Here is a 14,589-nt window from a genome sequence, read left to right as displayed (position 1 = left end):
GCACACGTACACACACACAAACACTCACACACACCTCTCTCCTTCCCCAGCACACTAATTTAACTTAACTTAAAAATGTAACTTAACCGTAAAATGTATAATATACCTCATATGCATATATGTCAGCAACATGTCATTGGTACCAATTATTGTACTAACTTTTATAATTTTGTAACTATTGTCATCTATGTAATTATGTACTGTTTGTTTCTGCAATAAACAAAATAAATAAATTACTTAGATTTGGTCTTTAAGTCTTTGTTTTATTATTAAATTTAATCCCTCAATTTGAGAGGCGCACCGAGAACCATTTATTGGATAACCAACACCTCTGCCATGTGGTTTGGGACACGCCTGCCAACCAGTTGGGTGACGTGCCAGATCGGCAGAGACTGGTTTGGGATGACCCTTTGACTTCTCCAACTGGCCTCTCGATCATATCCATCTATCACTGTCATATTCACATATTGGACACACTAATCCCTAGATTCCTACCCACCCCCCATACCTTATTCCTTTCCAGAACTTCTTCTCCTTCCTTTCCTTAAAAAGATACCCCACACACAGCATCCTCAAAGATGACATAGGCCCTGAAGGAACTTATTATCCTCAGGGCATCCTGTGGGGGATTAGTGTAAAAAAGAATTACATTAAATTGTGTTTCAATTGAATCTCGTCATTAAAGCCAGCAGCGCATTCAAAATAAAAGATCGGGGAATTGTCAACTCTACAAGATGCCGTAGTTCGTCAAACGTCAAATGCAAACGCAAGGGTGGATGTGAAATGGTCAGAGATGTGCTTTATTTCAAATAAATCCATTTCAAATGGAAATGCAAAATGGGTATTTTCCATTTTGCATTTTAAATGCTTTTCTAAAAACCATTTTCCATTTTAAATCCTTTCTTGCAACATTCTTCCTACTATCTCCACTCAACTTTTTTTCATAAGCCCCAAATATCAGTCGGTCCTCAACCTCGCTATGAGAGATAATTTACATTTGTCAAGTTGCTCCCTGGTAGGAGCCCTGGCAATTGAGTGATACCATTACAAAAAATACTGATTCAAATACTGAATATGGGGCCATGTCGCTGTAATATTAAATGTTAGATAGCAGTTTCTATGTTTTTACGTTGGCAACATTAGTCCCGCGCAAATTTTTTGTGGTTTCATAATCTGTAGTCGTGGTGTTTTTGGATTTACCATCAATATGTTTGTTCTACAATGATGTCCATTATTAAATGACAAAATTGTTTAAAAATTCTATAATAATTTTAATTGTTTGACCTGAGAAACCATTTTGCATTTTCAATGCATTTTGAAAATAGGTATTTTGCATTTTGCATTTGAAATGCTTTTCTAAAACCCATTTTGCATTTTCAAATGGAAAAGTTTTGACCCATTTCCATTTTGCATTTCAAATGGTTTTGCACATCTCTGGAAATAGTGGAGACTCCAAGAGCAGTGGTGCCAGAACTATTTGTAGAGACCACCAGCTGTTGCAGCCAGCAATAAATTGTGATCCTCCGAGGGAAGAAAAATCAAAGCTCACCCCTGATTCTGCAAATCCCGTATGGCCCATTATCAAAACGGGACTGATGACTTGTAGAATCATCTCGTCAGTTGCATTAAGGTTGGCTGCTGGCACCGATGGTCAACCTCCAGTCCCGGCCGCATGCCGTCTCAAGACGGCGTTCTTTAATTCGGCCTCCCATCTTATATCTTGCCATGTCTGAAAAGAATTTTGAATAATATTCATTATTTACAGTAAATATAACAGTAACATAGAAAGAAAGAAGTAAAATACTATTCAAATGAAGTTTCCCTATTTTATAATAATAATAATAATTGGATAATTTATAGAGCGCCGTTTTTGTGAAAAATCACCTCAAGGGCGCTGTACAATTTATTTCCTAGGATCTACATTTGTTATTTAGACCAACTGTGCCAGCACGAGGTTCGTCATCCGTTCAGGCATGTGTCTGCCGCCAATGTAGCGCTGACATGTGTCTGCTGCCAATAAAGAGCGCCGACACAACATCCTCACATAGACAACAAACCTTGGCAGCACCGCTGTGACGCTCGACAAAGACAGAAGATGGAGACTCTGCTGCGAGAGTCCTAGGAGGTAGCGAAGGAACTGTACCAGCTGCTGCAAGGAGAGAGACTACCCCGTCCACCAACTGTGCCAGCACGAGGCTCGTCATCCGCTCAGGCATGTGTCCGCCGCTAATATAGCGCTGACATGTGTCTGCTGCCAATAAAGAGCGCCGACACAACATCCTCACATAGATAACAGACCTTGGCAGCACCGCTGTGCAAAATCACCTCATCCTAGTCTACCCTAGTCTCTCCAGTCACCTCCCAGACTTGTTTCATAGAGCCTGAAAAAATTCCTGGAGAACTGCCTTGGAAGTTCTCAGAACTTGCAAAGAAGTAAGAGAACAACGTACAAATAAATAAACGTCAAATCATTTCAAGTGACTCTATTTACATATAATATCCAAGAATTACGTCGGAAAGTCACCAAAAAAAAAAGCTTTCAACAGAACGAAAAGTATAAACATATAGTCAGAAATCGTAACCGGATCTGTGACCCTGAGCGCCCGACTCCCAACAAAAAGGCTACCAAGTGTGCACTGTGACGCTCGACAAAGACAGAAGATGGAGACTCTGCTGCGAGAGTCCTAGGAGGTAGCGAAGGAACTGTACCAGCTGCTGCAAGGAGAGAGACTACCCCGTCCACCAACTGTGCCAGCACGAGGCTCGTCATCCGCTCAGGCATGTGTCCGCCGCTAATATAGCGCTGACATGTGTCTGCTGCCAATAAAGAGCGCCGACACAACATCCTCACATAGATAACAGACCTTGGCAGCACCGCTGTGCAAAATCACCTCATCCTAGTCTACCCTAGTCTCTCCAGTCACCTCCCAGACTTTCATGCCACCTAGTGCATCCTCTCGACCCTTTCAGACTCCTTCCTGGCTCCAATACCTAAATTAAATCCAGCAAAAAAAAAAAAAAAAATCTTTCTATTGTCGTGATCCGATGATTTCACACCTCTGTCTCAGACCCTTAGGGCTCGCTTATCGCAGGCTATCATAAGCAAAATCTTGAACCAAAGTCAAAGTGGAGTTTATGTGTGTCATCTGTAACAAAATACATAAACAAAAACAGAAAATAAAAACAAAAACTTTAAACAAAATATGGCTTATCTGTCCTCCAGGCAGACACCCTCGGTTGAAAAGGTCCCGTAAATCCCTACACCACTTGACACTTGAGTCAGGTATAAAATCTTCGACTGCACTGAGAATCTTTTTTCTAGGTTCACTTTCAAAATTTAATCGGTTTAAAATGCTATAATAATTGCAAATTCCGGCTAAACGGTAGAAGTTACGCGCATTTCGTGAAATAAGAAGGTAAGCACTATATAAAACACGGATGCTGAACATTTTTCAGCGATCTCTTAACAAGGGAAACCTTCTGAAAGGATTAAACAAACCGGAGCGGTTAAAACACGTCCGCTCTCACAAGTACTATATGCTAAATAACATAGAAAAAATTGGTGCCTACAAACTACAAACAAATGCGAATTTCACAGTCAGTTTGCAGATTTTCGTGTATGTTATTAATAATAGTGGTATCCTGTCACGCGTTGCTGTGGCACAGTCTGTCTGTGCAGATAGAGAAAAATTGTTTTTACGCTGTTTTTCAAAAGAGCATTTTTTACCTGTCAATGGTGACATCTATATGATAATATTTGGCTAATTTATATAGTGCCGTTTTCGTGAGAAATCACCTCAAGGGCGCTGATATAGGTATACAAAAACAAATGCGTAGTCAAATTCGACGTTATGTCGAAATTTCAAAGTATACATTGAAGAACTTTAGAGATAAGATTTTGAACACATATTGAACATTTGTTTTTATATACATTAAATAGCACTATTTTCCATAATTTAACATTAAATTGAATCAAAGATTTTTTTTAACCTGTTGAAGGCCGGAGCATAAAACAGAAAAATATTAGTGGAACCTAACATTTTATTAGTCCAAACGATGCTGATTTTGTATTCATACATTTTTCGAAGCATTTCGAAGCACGAAGGTCAAAATCGCATCGCAAATTATTCTAATAAGAATTATATTGGAATGCTTGAATGTTCTTCAGACACCATAGGTTAAATGCGTATAAAAAACGGTAGTTTTAAGTAAAAGTTTACCTCTTATTTTATGTAGAGTACAGAATTGTCCATTTTAATTTGAACAGTGCCCGGCATATTTTAAGTAACATGGAAAGACACTTTATAATGTCTTTAGACTTAGACGGCACGTGGAATAATTTATTTATGTTAATATAAACATACATAAATACATTAGCTCGTTTTGAAATCATCATCAAAAAGGGTTCAAAAACTTTTGGAGCCGAGTTTACGAATCGACGCATTTTATCCAGGTTTTTTTAAATGAAAAAACAAAAAACAAAGGCTCAAATCAAAAAAGTTGTACCGCGAAATTGAATCCCAATGTAATGTAGATTTACAGATTTCTGCTAGTGCTACGAGTTTCTGGACACCATGGGTGTGTTTTATTAAAAAAAAAAATAATCATACAAAATTATCATGTCATCTGTTATTTTGTGTAAGCATGTCTGTTAATTTTTCAAAGAAAACCAATGACAAAAATTGTATATTTTATTTTGTTAAAGTCAAACAAAAATCGATTTTAAATAAATAATTTGTGATTTTTAAATATACATATTATTATTTGATATTTCAGCCCGTTCGGCGCCAAAGAGCGAGAAAAAAATACCTTTTAAAGTTCGAGCAATAAAGCCCGTAAGAATTATAATATTTCTAAAAATGCATTTTTTGCAAATATTGATACCGATTTCGCTTAAAACCATGATTTTGACCATGATTCCAAAACTTCAGCCGGTTCGGTGACATAGAACCAGGAAAAATGGCTTTTAAAGTTCAAACACAAATCTTCAAATAGTATCCATGGGAATTAAGATTTTTTCAGAGATGCAATCCTTTGAAAATATTTTTACTGAATTTGCAAGAAAACATGATTTAAACTTGATTCCGAAATTTCAGCCCGTTCGGTGCCATAGAAACAAAAAAATGGCCTTAAAAGATCGAACCCAAGTCTTGCAATAGTGCCCGTAAGAGTAAAGATTTTTCTAGAAATTAAACTTTTTGCAAATTTTGTAACCGATTTTGCTTAAGACCATGATTTTAACTATGATTTCAAAAATTCAGCCGGTTTCGTGGCATAGAACCAGAACAAATGGCTTTTAAAGTTATATGTAACACGATAGTCTGAATATTTGGAATCGTGGTTAAAATCACGGTCCCATGCGAAATCAGTAACAATATTTACAAAAAATTGCATTTCTTGAAGAATCATTTTTCTTACGGATACTATTTGAAGACTTGGATTCGAACTTTAATAGTATATTAAAGTATAAGTGGATAAACAGGTCTTTAAAACACGCGCGATTTTTCGAGCACGACGGCGTAGCCGAGTGCTCGAAATAAAGCAAGTGTTTTAAAGACCAGTTATCCACGAATACTTTACGCTATTTTTTTTTGGTACACTTTGAAAACATAAATATTGATATTATTATTAAAAATTTGGAAATAAGAACTATTAATGAATTCGTGATGTGACATCACAATATCTTGTTGTCATGGAAATGAAAAACAAATATTAATTTGAACAGCATATCCTCCGATTTAAAAAACGGAGGTATTAATATTTCAAATAATACGAACTGCTCTTTTCACATCCATTTAAATAATTAGAATGTAAACGATGTAAAAAAGAATGTAAACTTTGAATAAATTTTTTGAAACATTTGTAATGTTTTATTTGACGTTTAAAATATTCCTGTCAGATTTATAGTTAAAAGTTGACATTTAGACTTCACATTTTGTTGATGTTGCCATGGAAACTTTAAAAAACGCGCGTTCCATAAAGTGCGATTTAAACACGCTAGAGCGTACTTTAAATGAGTGAAAAAGGGCACCAAAAAATAGTATATTAAAGTATAAGTGGATAAACACCGAGTGCTCGAAATAAAGCAAGTGTTTTAAAGACCAGTTATCCACGAATACTTAACGCTATTTTTTTATTGGTACACTTTGAAAACATAAATATTGATATTATTATTAAAAATTTGAAAATAAGAACTATTAATGAATTCGTGATGTGACATCACAATATCTTGTTGTCATGGAAATGAAAAACACAATTGACTTCACATTTTGTTGATTTGTTGATGTTGCCATGGTAACTTTAAAAAACGCGCGTTCCATAAAGTGCGATTTAAACACGCTAGAGCGTACTTTAAATGAGTAAAAAAGGGCACCGATAACAAAAAAGCTATTTTAATTGGTTTATGTAACGGAATAGTCTGAAATTTTGTAATCATAGTTTAAAACATGGTCTCAAGCGAAATCATTAACAATATTTTCGAAATATTGCATTTCTAGAAAAATCATTATACGTACAGATACTATTTGAAGACTTGGGTTCGAACGTTAAAAGCCATTTTTATTGGTTATATGTAACAGAATAGTCTGAATTTTTGGTTTCGTCCTTAAAATCAGGATCTCAAGCGAAATCAGTATTAATATTTACAAAAAATTGCATTTTTTGAAGAATCATTTTTCTTACGGATACTATTTGAAGACCTGGGTTCGAACTTTAAAAGCTATTTTTATTGGTTTATAATAATAATAATAACTAGCTTTTTGCCCGTTGCAGGCAACTAATGGGTAAAAATGTGGTGCGTGGTGTAGTATTTGAATGTAGATGAGGCGAGGGTGCGGGACTACAAAATTTTATAAAAAGAAATGAATATTTTGAGAAAAAAAAGAGCCAAGGAGCTTACTGATCATTTTTTCACCGAGCTGTTCGAGTTGTGTAGGTCGAGACGCGTAATTTGATACCCATATCGTATGTACGGTTTTTGTCACCGACATTCGTCAAAAGTCCCAGCGAGTTTTATTTTGGAAAAAATTATTGCTATACAAACTCGCAAAATGTTAAAACTTTTAATTGAAAAAAATTATTTAAAAAAATTAAAATTAAATTTTCCGTTTTTAATAGTAAATAACTTTCCCAAACTTCTGTGCTCCTGGTAGGTTACAGCGTCCTCGAGCTAATTTTTGGCAGAAATTGCTTTATAAGAATTATCATTATTGAGGAAGAAAGGTGTCATTTCAAACTAAATTTAATTTTAAAAAAAAATTACCGAAAAAATATTTACATAACGCAATTAGGTACCTACTCGTTAAAAAATAAAGAGATGAAAACTTTATATATGAATGGCTCCCAGGCTAACCTTATCCAACTTCTGCGATCCTGGTACAAATAATAAATTTGCGAGACGCTATTGATGTAGTTTTTCACTACGGGGCGACGGTACCACTACAAATACTACTACTACTACTACTACTACTACTACTACTACTACTACAACGACGACTACTACTACTACTACTACTACTACTACTTCTACTACTACTACTACTACTATACTACTACTACTACTACTACTCCTACTACTACTACTTCTACTACTACTACTACTACTACTACTACTACTACAACTTCTACTACTACTACTAATACTACTATTTCTACTACTACTACTACAACTACTACTTCTACTACTACTACTACTACTACTACTACTACTACTACTACTACTACTACTACTACTACTACTACTACTACTACTACTACTACTACTACTACTACTACTACTACTACTACTTCTTCTACTACTACTACTACTACTACTACTACTACTACTACTACTACTACTACTACTACTACTACTACTACTACTACTACTACTACTACTACTACTACTACTACTACTACTCCTACTTCTCCTACTACTCCTACTACTCCTACTACTCCTACTACTCCTACTACTCCTACTACTCCTACTACTACTACTACTACTACTTGGTACAATTTATAAATTTGCGAGACGCTATTGATGTAGTTTTTCACTACGGGGCGACGGTACACGTGCCAAATTATTTTTACCAAACTTTATTTTATTTCGTTCAAAAGCACTATCGATTTATAAAAATATTCTGCCAAGTAAGTACCTACACAGATTTTATTGTTTCTTTGAATTCACAACATTTCGCTGCTAGTCTATGATCGGCTATTATCTCTGATTAACCAAAAGCCCGATTGTTGGCGTTTTCGGTTCAAATGGCAAATTTCAAAACTTTAGCCGGTTACTGTGAGACATTTTGAACCGAACGCCATCTGTGGGACGGCCGATAAACGTTCCTTAACCTTCGGAGGATGAATTTTTTCGATAATTTTTAAGGCAGACTGCGTGTTTGTTACGGAATGCAATCATCAAGTTGAGCGTGTAGATTTTATAAAAAAAGCATACCACGTGGTTTTTGCGTGACCACGTGACTTTCTTTTTCGCCGCGAAGCTCTCCCGATTAAATCATTTTTTTGTGTGTTGGGCAAACCTGGCGGCCGGAAAGAGCACTTCGCACTTTCGTATGGCACGCCGCGAGCGCTTCCAGTTTCCGCCGCCAGATGCTAATCAAATTTTTGTCGACAAACTACCCCGAACGAATAAATTAGAAAACATTTGGCACGCCAAAACGAACCTCGAGTGTAAACGACTTGAGGGGGAGAGCGGTCGATTTTCGCCTAATTTTCCCCGAGCAAAAAAAACAAAGAAACTGAGTATTAATATATGTATAATTGGATAATTTGTAGCGCGCCGATTTTGTGAAAAATCACCTCAAGGGCGCTGTAATAGTCTGACATTTTGTAATCATAGTTAAAATCATGGTCTTAAGCGAAATCGACATTTTTGAAATATTGCATTTCTAGAAAAATCATCATTTTTACGGGGACTATTGCAAGACTTGGGTTCAAGCTTGAAAACCCATATTTACTGGTTCTATTGCGTCGATGGGCTGAATTTTTGTAATCATAGTTAAAATCATGGTCAAAAGCAAAATCGGTAAAATTATTTACAAAAAATTGCATTTCTTAATGAATCATAATTCTTACAGATACTATTTGAAGACTTGGGTTCGAACTTAAAACGTCACTTTTATTGGTTATATATAACAGAATAGTCTGGATTTTTGGAATCGTTAAAATCAGCGCCCATAAAAATATATAATAAAAATATTTTTCCAAAAATGCAAAATTTTGCCGATTTTGTTACTGATTTCGGTTCGAACCAAGATTCTGATCATGATTTTAAAATTTCATCCCATTTGGTTTCATAGAGCCTGAAAAAATGGCTTTTAGAGTTCGAACCCAAGTCTTAAATTAGCTCCCTTAAAAAATTTGATTTTTCCATAAATGCAACTTTTTACTGGTTTTAAGACTGATTTCGGTTCAGACCAGAATTCTTATCATGATTCCGAAATTTCAGCCCGTTTGGTTTCATAGAGCCTGAAAAACTGTCTTTTAAAGATCGAACCCAAGTCTCAAATCAGCCACCATAAAATATGATTTTTCAAATAATGCAAAATTTTGCCGATTTTGTGACTGATTTCAGTTTGGACCAAGATACTGATCATGATTCCAAAATTTCAGCCCGTTTGGTTTCGGTTCGGACAAAGATTCTTTTCAAGATTCCTAAATTTCAGACCATTTGGTTTCATAGAGCCTGAAAATTTGGCTTTTAAAAATCGAACACAAGTCTTAAATTAGCCCCCATAAAAAATATGATTTTTTCGGAAATGCAACATTTTGCCGATTTTGTGACTGATTTCGGTTCGAACCATGATTCTGATCATGATTCCAAAATTTCAGACCGTTATGTTTCATAGAGCCTGAAAAAATTCCTGGAGAACTGCCTTGGAAGTTCTCAGAACTTGCAAAGAAGTAAGAGAACAACGTACAAATAAATAAACGTCAAATCATTTCAAGTGACTCTATTTACATATAATATCCAAGAATTACGTCGGAAAGTCACCAAAAAAAAAAGCTTTCAACAGAACGAAAAGTATAAACATATAGTCAGAAATCGTAACCGGATCTGTGACCCTGAGCGCCCGACTCCCAACAAAAAGGCTACCAAGTGTGCACTTTATGGACTACAAAACATTGAGGAGACATACGAAACCATCAAACAATATAAACTCAGTCATCTAGCTTGCCCCCGAACTGGACCTGCATGCCATAGAATCTATGTTGTCCCCACACACCTTAGACGTGCGCTGGTAAAGCAAGGACGCGTATTTGTTGATTGGACAGTTTGCGGTGTTCGTGATTTAATTGGGATAACTGTGTGCACAAAGTGTCAGATGATAGGACATTCCTATAAATTCTGCAAGGAGACGACGAGATGTGGGCACTTTGCTAGGGAAGGACATACCAGTGAGGCATGCCCTTCGGCTGCAGCGGAGCCAGTCTGCGCGTCATGTACGAGATTTCACAAGCCCGCAAACTACCGGTCCGGAGAAAAAGAATGTCCGGCTTACAAGGCAGCCCTTCAAAAGGATTTATAACAATTATTTTATTAATTTTAGGACTTATTGCAAACATGAAACAGGTGATAAAACAATAACTGCAGTTAATTTGAATATTAGATCTATTTCCAAGTACTGGGATAAATTCTTACTAAGTATTTATAGACAACTAAATAACATTGATATTATCATACTTTGTGAAACCTCGATATAAGAAAACAGTGTTAATATTTACAAAATATCCGGATTTAACTCATTCCATTATTGCCGCACAAAAAGATTATATTAAAAAAACGATATAATGGCTACTACATTTGAGTGCGTCCACGGAACCTTTTCAGTAAACAACCACAAAAGAATTCATTTATTGGCATTATATCGCCCACCAAATACGAATAAAAAATCCTTTCTACAACAGCTAGAAAACATAATAGAAATCATTGATATTAAGGAAACCATATTGATACTTGGAGACATTAATTTAAACTTATTAAGTGAAAACGACTCAAAAATTCTGCAATACGAAAATCTTATGGCAAACCACGCTCTAGTGAAATGTAAAAATGACATTACGAGGGAAGCAGTGCTAAATACTTATATAACTGAGACGTGTCTGGATCATATATATATTATAGAAAAAGAGAAGTCTGAAGTTAGCTCATGCGTATGTGAAACATGGATAGCAGATTTTTGTGATTTGTTTTTGGGGTGTTATGCCGTGTTGCGCTAACTCCTTCTTTAGCCAACGTTTCGGACAGCATTGCAGTGTCCATCATCAGGGCAGATGTGTTATTTGAGGTTGTGTTAAAATGTGAGCTTATGTATGAGGTTGTGATACCGTGTTGCCAGCTCCAACCCTCTGAGCTGACATTAACGTATCATTTTATATTTAAAGTGGTTTTCTTCGTTTAGCTCTGGTGTATCCGTCAATTACCGGATACCAAGAACTATTGAGCTTAGCTCCATCGTCTCTATTAATGTTTACGGGATTTTTATGAATTTCAATGGCTTCCGTAATCAGCCGTGCTCTATAAGTTTTGGGTCTCCCCAGGATTTCAGGAATAAATCCAAAGTAATGCCCGGTGTCAAATAAATGCTCGGCAATTGCCGATTTGTCAGGGTGGCCGAGTTCACAATGGAACTGGAAAACGAACATAAAATCCTGCCTTTTCTAGATGTGGAGGTGATGCGAAAACACGATGGTAGCCTTAGGGGAGGTAGCACACATTTGTAAAGAAAATGTGCACCTTTACATAATGGACAATGAAGGTTATTATCATTCTTATTGGCAGATAACAACGTTTTAAACGAACCTTTTTTCTCTTTTGTAGTATGTGGAGATAACATTTCTAAAATACGCGTTTGATTTCTCAGAAACTCGAAAATTGAATCCAATTCTGGAATTTCTTCACCGGGCAATTTGGATTCAAATTGACGTTTAGTTGTCAGATCCATCGATCGTATCATAATATGACCAACAAATTTATCAAAGATATTTTATATCTTCATCGCCTTTATAGCGGCGCAATTCTCTTGAAACGTACTGAGTAACCGCGCTATACCTGACGCAGACTCGTTTTGTAATATTTTGAAATTAAGAATTTCATCAACATAATGCGTGAAAAGAATTCTAGAATTTTGGTATTGATTTACCAGAATATTCCAGGCAATGTCATAATTCTCTTCGATAAGAGGCAATGATTGTATAAGTGCCAGTGCCGGCCCTGTAATTACCGATAAAAGATAATGGTATTTTTCTACATTAGTATATGCATTGCTGTCATGTATAAGACTTTTAAATAATGAATGAAATGAGCACCAACTTTTAATGTTACTATCAAAAGTGGGCAGCCTTATCACTGGTGCACGAATCACCGAATTACTTGCCGTTTTAGGAATTGAATTTTCATTATTACTAGTGATAACGCTTTTCATTTGCATGATCTCGAAATACATTCAATCAACATTATTCGCAATGTTTCCTAGTTCTGACATTTCTGTAATCTTGTCTAACGACAGTAATTGTTCCTCAATCTCGATTTGAACTGATTCAAATTCTTGTAACCAATCTTTTAACTTTTCACATCTAGCAAGAAACGTATCTTTTTTCTTACTATCATCATAAGTGCTCGCTATGAGCTCTAGCGTGCTACGAATACGAGATACTATTCGCTCACGTCGGGATTGCAACAAAAGTACTTTTTTCTCAGCCATTGTATTGAGAAATTAATCTGCACAAAAATGCCGAGTACAACAATTTATTTTAAATGTTAACAAATTTGTCACCAGTTAAGTATTTTTTACTACCTACAGGCAATTTTCGCTAACAGCACTGCTGACGCGAATTTTACACATAGATCAACTTTTATGAACAATTTAACCTTGAAATAATTAAATTAACCACTATTTTTTCAATTAATATAAATTATCCGGCTCGAAGGACCAATGTTGGGGACGGAAACGCACCGTCGCAACGCGGAATAATAGGATTGGAAAAGTTCAGAATGCCGACTTACCCTTTTCTATTCTTCCACGGTTTTCAATCCTTCTTTGCGCTGGTTCACAACAATTCACAAATTTCACAATGCGCGAGCTCACGATGGCTTTGATTTTCGACACGGTCGATAAAGGGGCTCCGTAATCAAACGATGTTGACAGGACGAATATTTTAAATCAACTAACGTCGGCATAGGAGAGGAGAGGAGGGGAGAGGTCGATAGGCCACAGTAATTTTACAAAGGATATAAAGGTAGGTAGCACGATGCTAGGTGCCAACAGGAATAATTTAAATAAACAAATATTACATACAAAAAAACACACCACAATAACAAATTCAATCATTGTTTCTAGGATATTAAAAAAACGTGGAGCGAAATAAACAAAATATTAGGGAAAAAAACAAATCCAGCTGTGACGCAGTTATATCTAAATATTTCTTGAAGACCAAACCGACGGATTTAGCTGCAGAAAATTTTGCTAATTTCTTTGATGAAGGGGTAAACAAGTTATTACCCAATGTGATATCTTCATACCTGCTGGACGATTTACCACATACCATGTACCTACCCAGAGCTGGCGTACAACAAATTGAATCTATTATCGGAAAATTGAAAAACTCAAAATCACCAGGATTGGACGTATGATATAAAAAAATGCTATAATACTGAGCCCAGTAATTACTCATTTCATAAACACAATAATTGATTCCGGCCAAATACCTGAATGATTAAAAACAAGTATTGTTAGACCTATTTGTAATGCTGTGATAATTGAATTGTAAATTATTACAGCCTTATTTTTTTTATTAATTGCCGGAAACCCTTGCGTTTATTGGAACAGCAGATCAATATATAACAAATATGAAAGTAACCCGCCTCACTAGAAGATTTCTATTCTGTGGCGGGTAGAACGGGTTTCTGTTATGACCTGCCTTTGAAAAAAATCTTGAAAAATATAAAGCGATACACTTAGATTCATATTTAAATAAATTTGGTTTCATTGACGAATGTCAGTACGGATTTCAGAAAAAAGCTAATAGAAAAATGAATGTAAAAATATTTTATGTGATGAGTAAATATAAATTTAGATTCAATATTATCTGGGGTCCCTCAGGGGTAATTTTAGGTCCGAAATTACATATAATTTATGTTGTAGTCATGTCAAAACTATTTAAAAAGCGTGTAGATTCATATTCGCAGACAACACGGCACTTGTAGTATCTAATGAAAATCCTCGAATAGCGATTCAAGAATTTCAAACCGACTTCAATGAACTGCTAAAATGGGCACATGATGTAGGATTAGTTATAATAATGTAAAAACAAAAATCAATGTATAGCAGATCACCATGTTTGAAAATATGGAATATTCCGAAACTAATCGCACATAACTTTAAATGCATCCATAGAAATATAACAATAAATGTGAATGCCAATGTGAAAAAATTGACTTTGTCAATGAATATACTTATCTGGGTTTGATAATCAAGTTAATAAAATATGTAACCAGCTAAGAGCCATAGCAAACAATTTCTTTAGATTAAAATTTGTCTTGCCCCATAGTACACTCAAATTAGTATATTTTTAATTGGTAGAATCAATTCT

This window comes from Hesperophylax consimilis, chromosome 16 (genome assembly GCF_061612785.1).
Source record: "Hesperophylax consimilis isolate HC1 chromosome 16, BYU_Hcon_1.0, whole genome shotgun sequence".
NCBI lineage: Eukaryota > Metazoa > Arthropoda > Insecta > Trichoptera > Limnephilidae > Hesperophylax > Hesperophylax consimilis.
Note: the sequence above shows the minus strand (reverse complement) of the source record.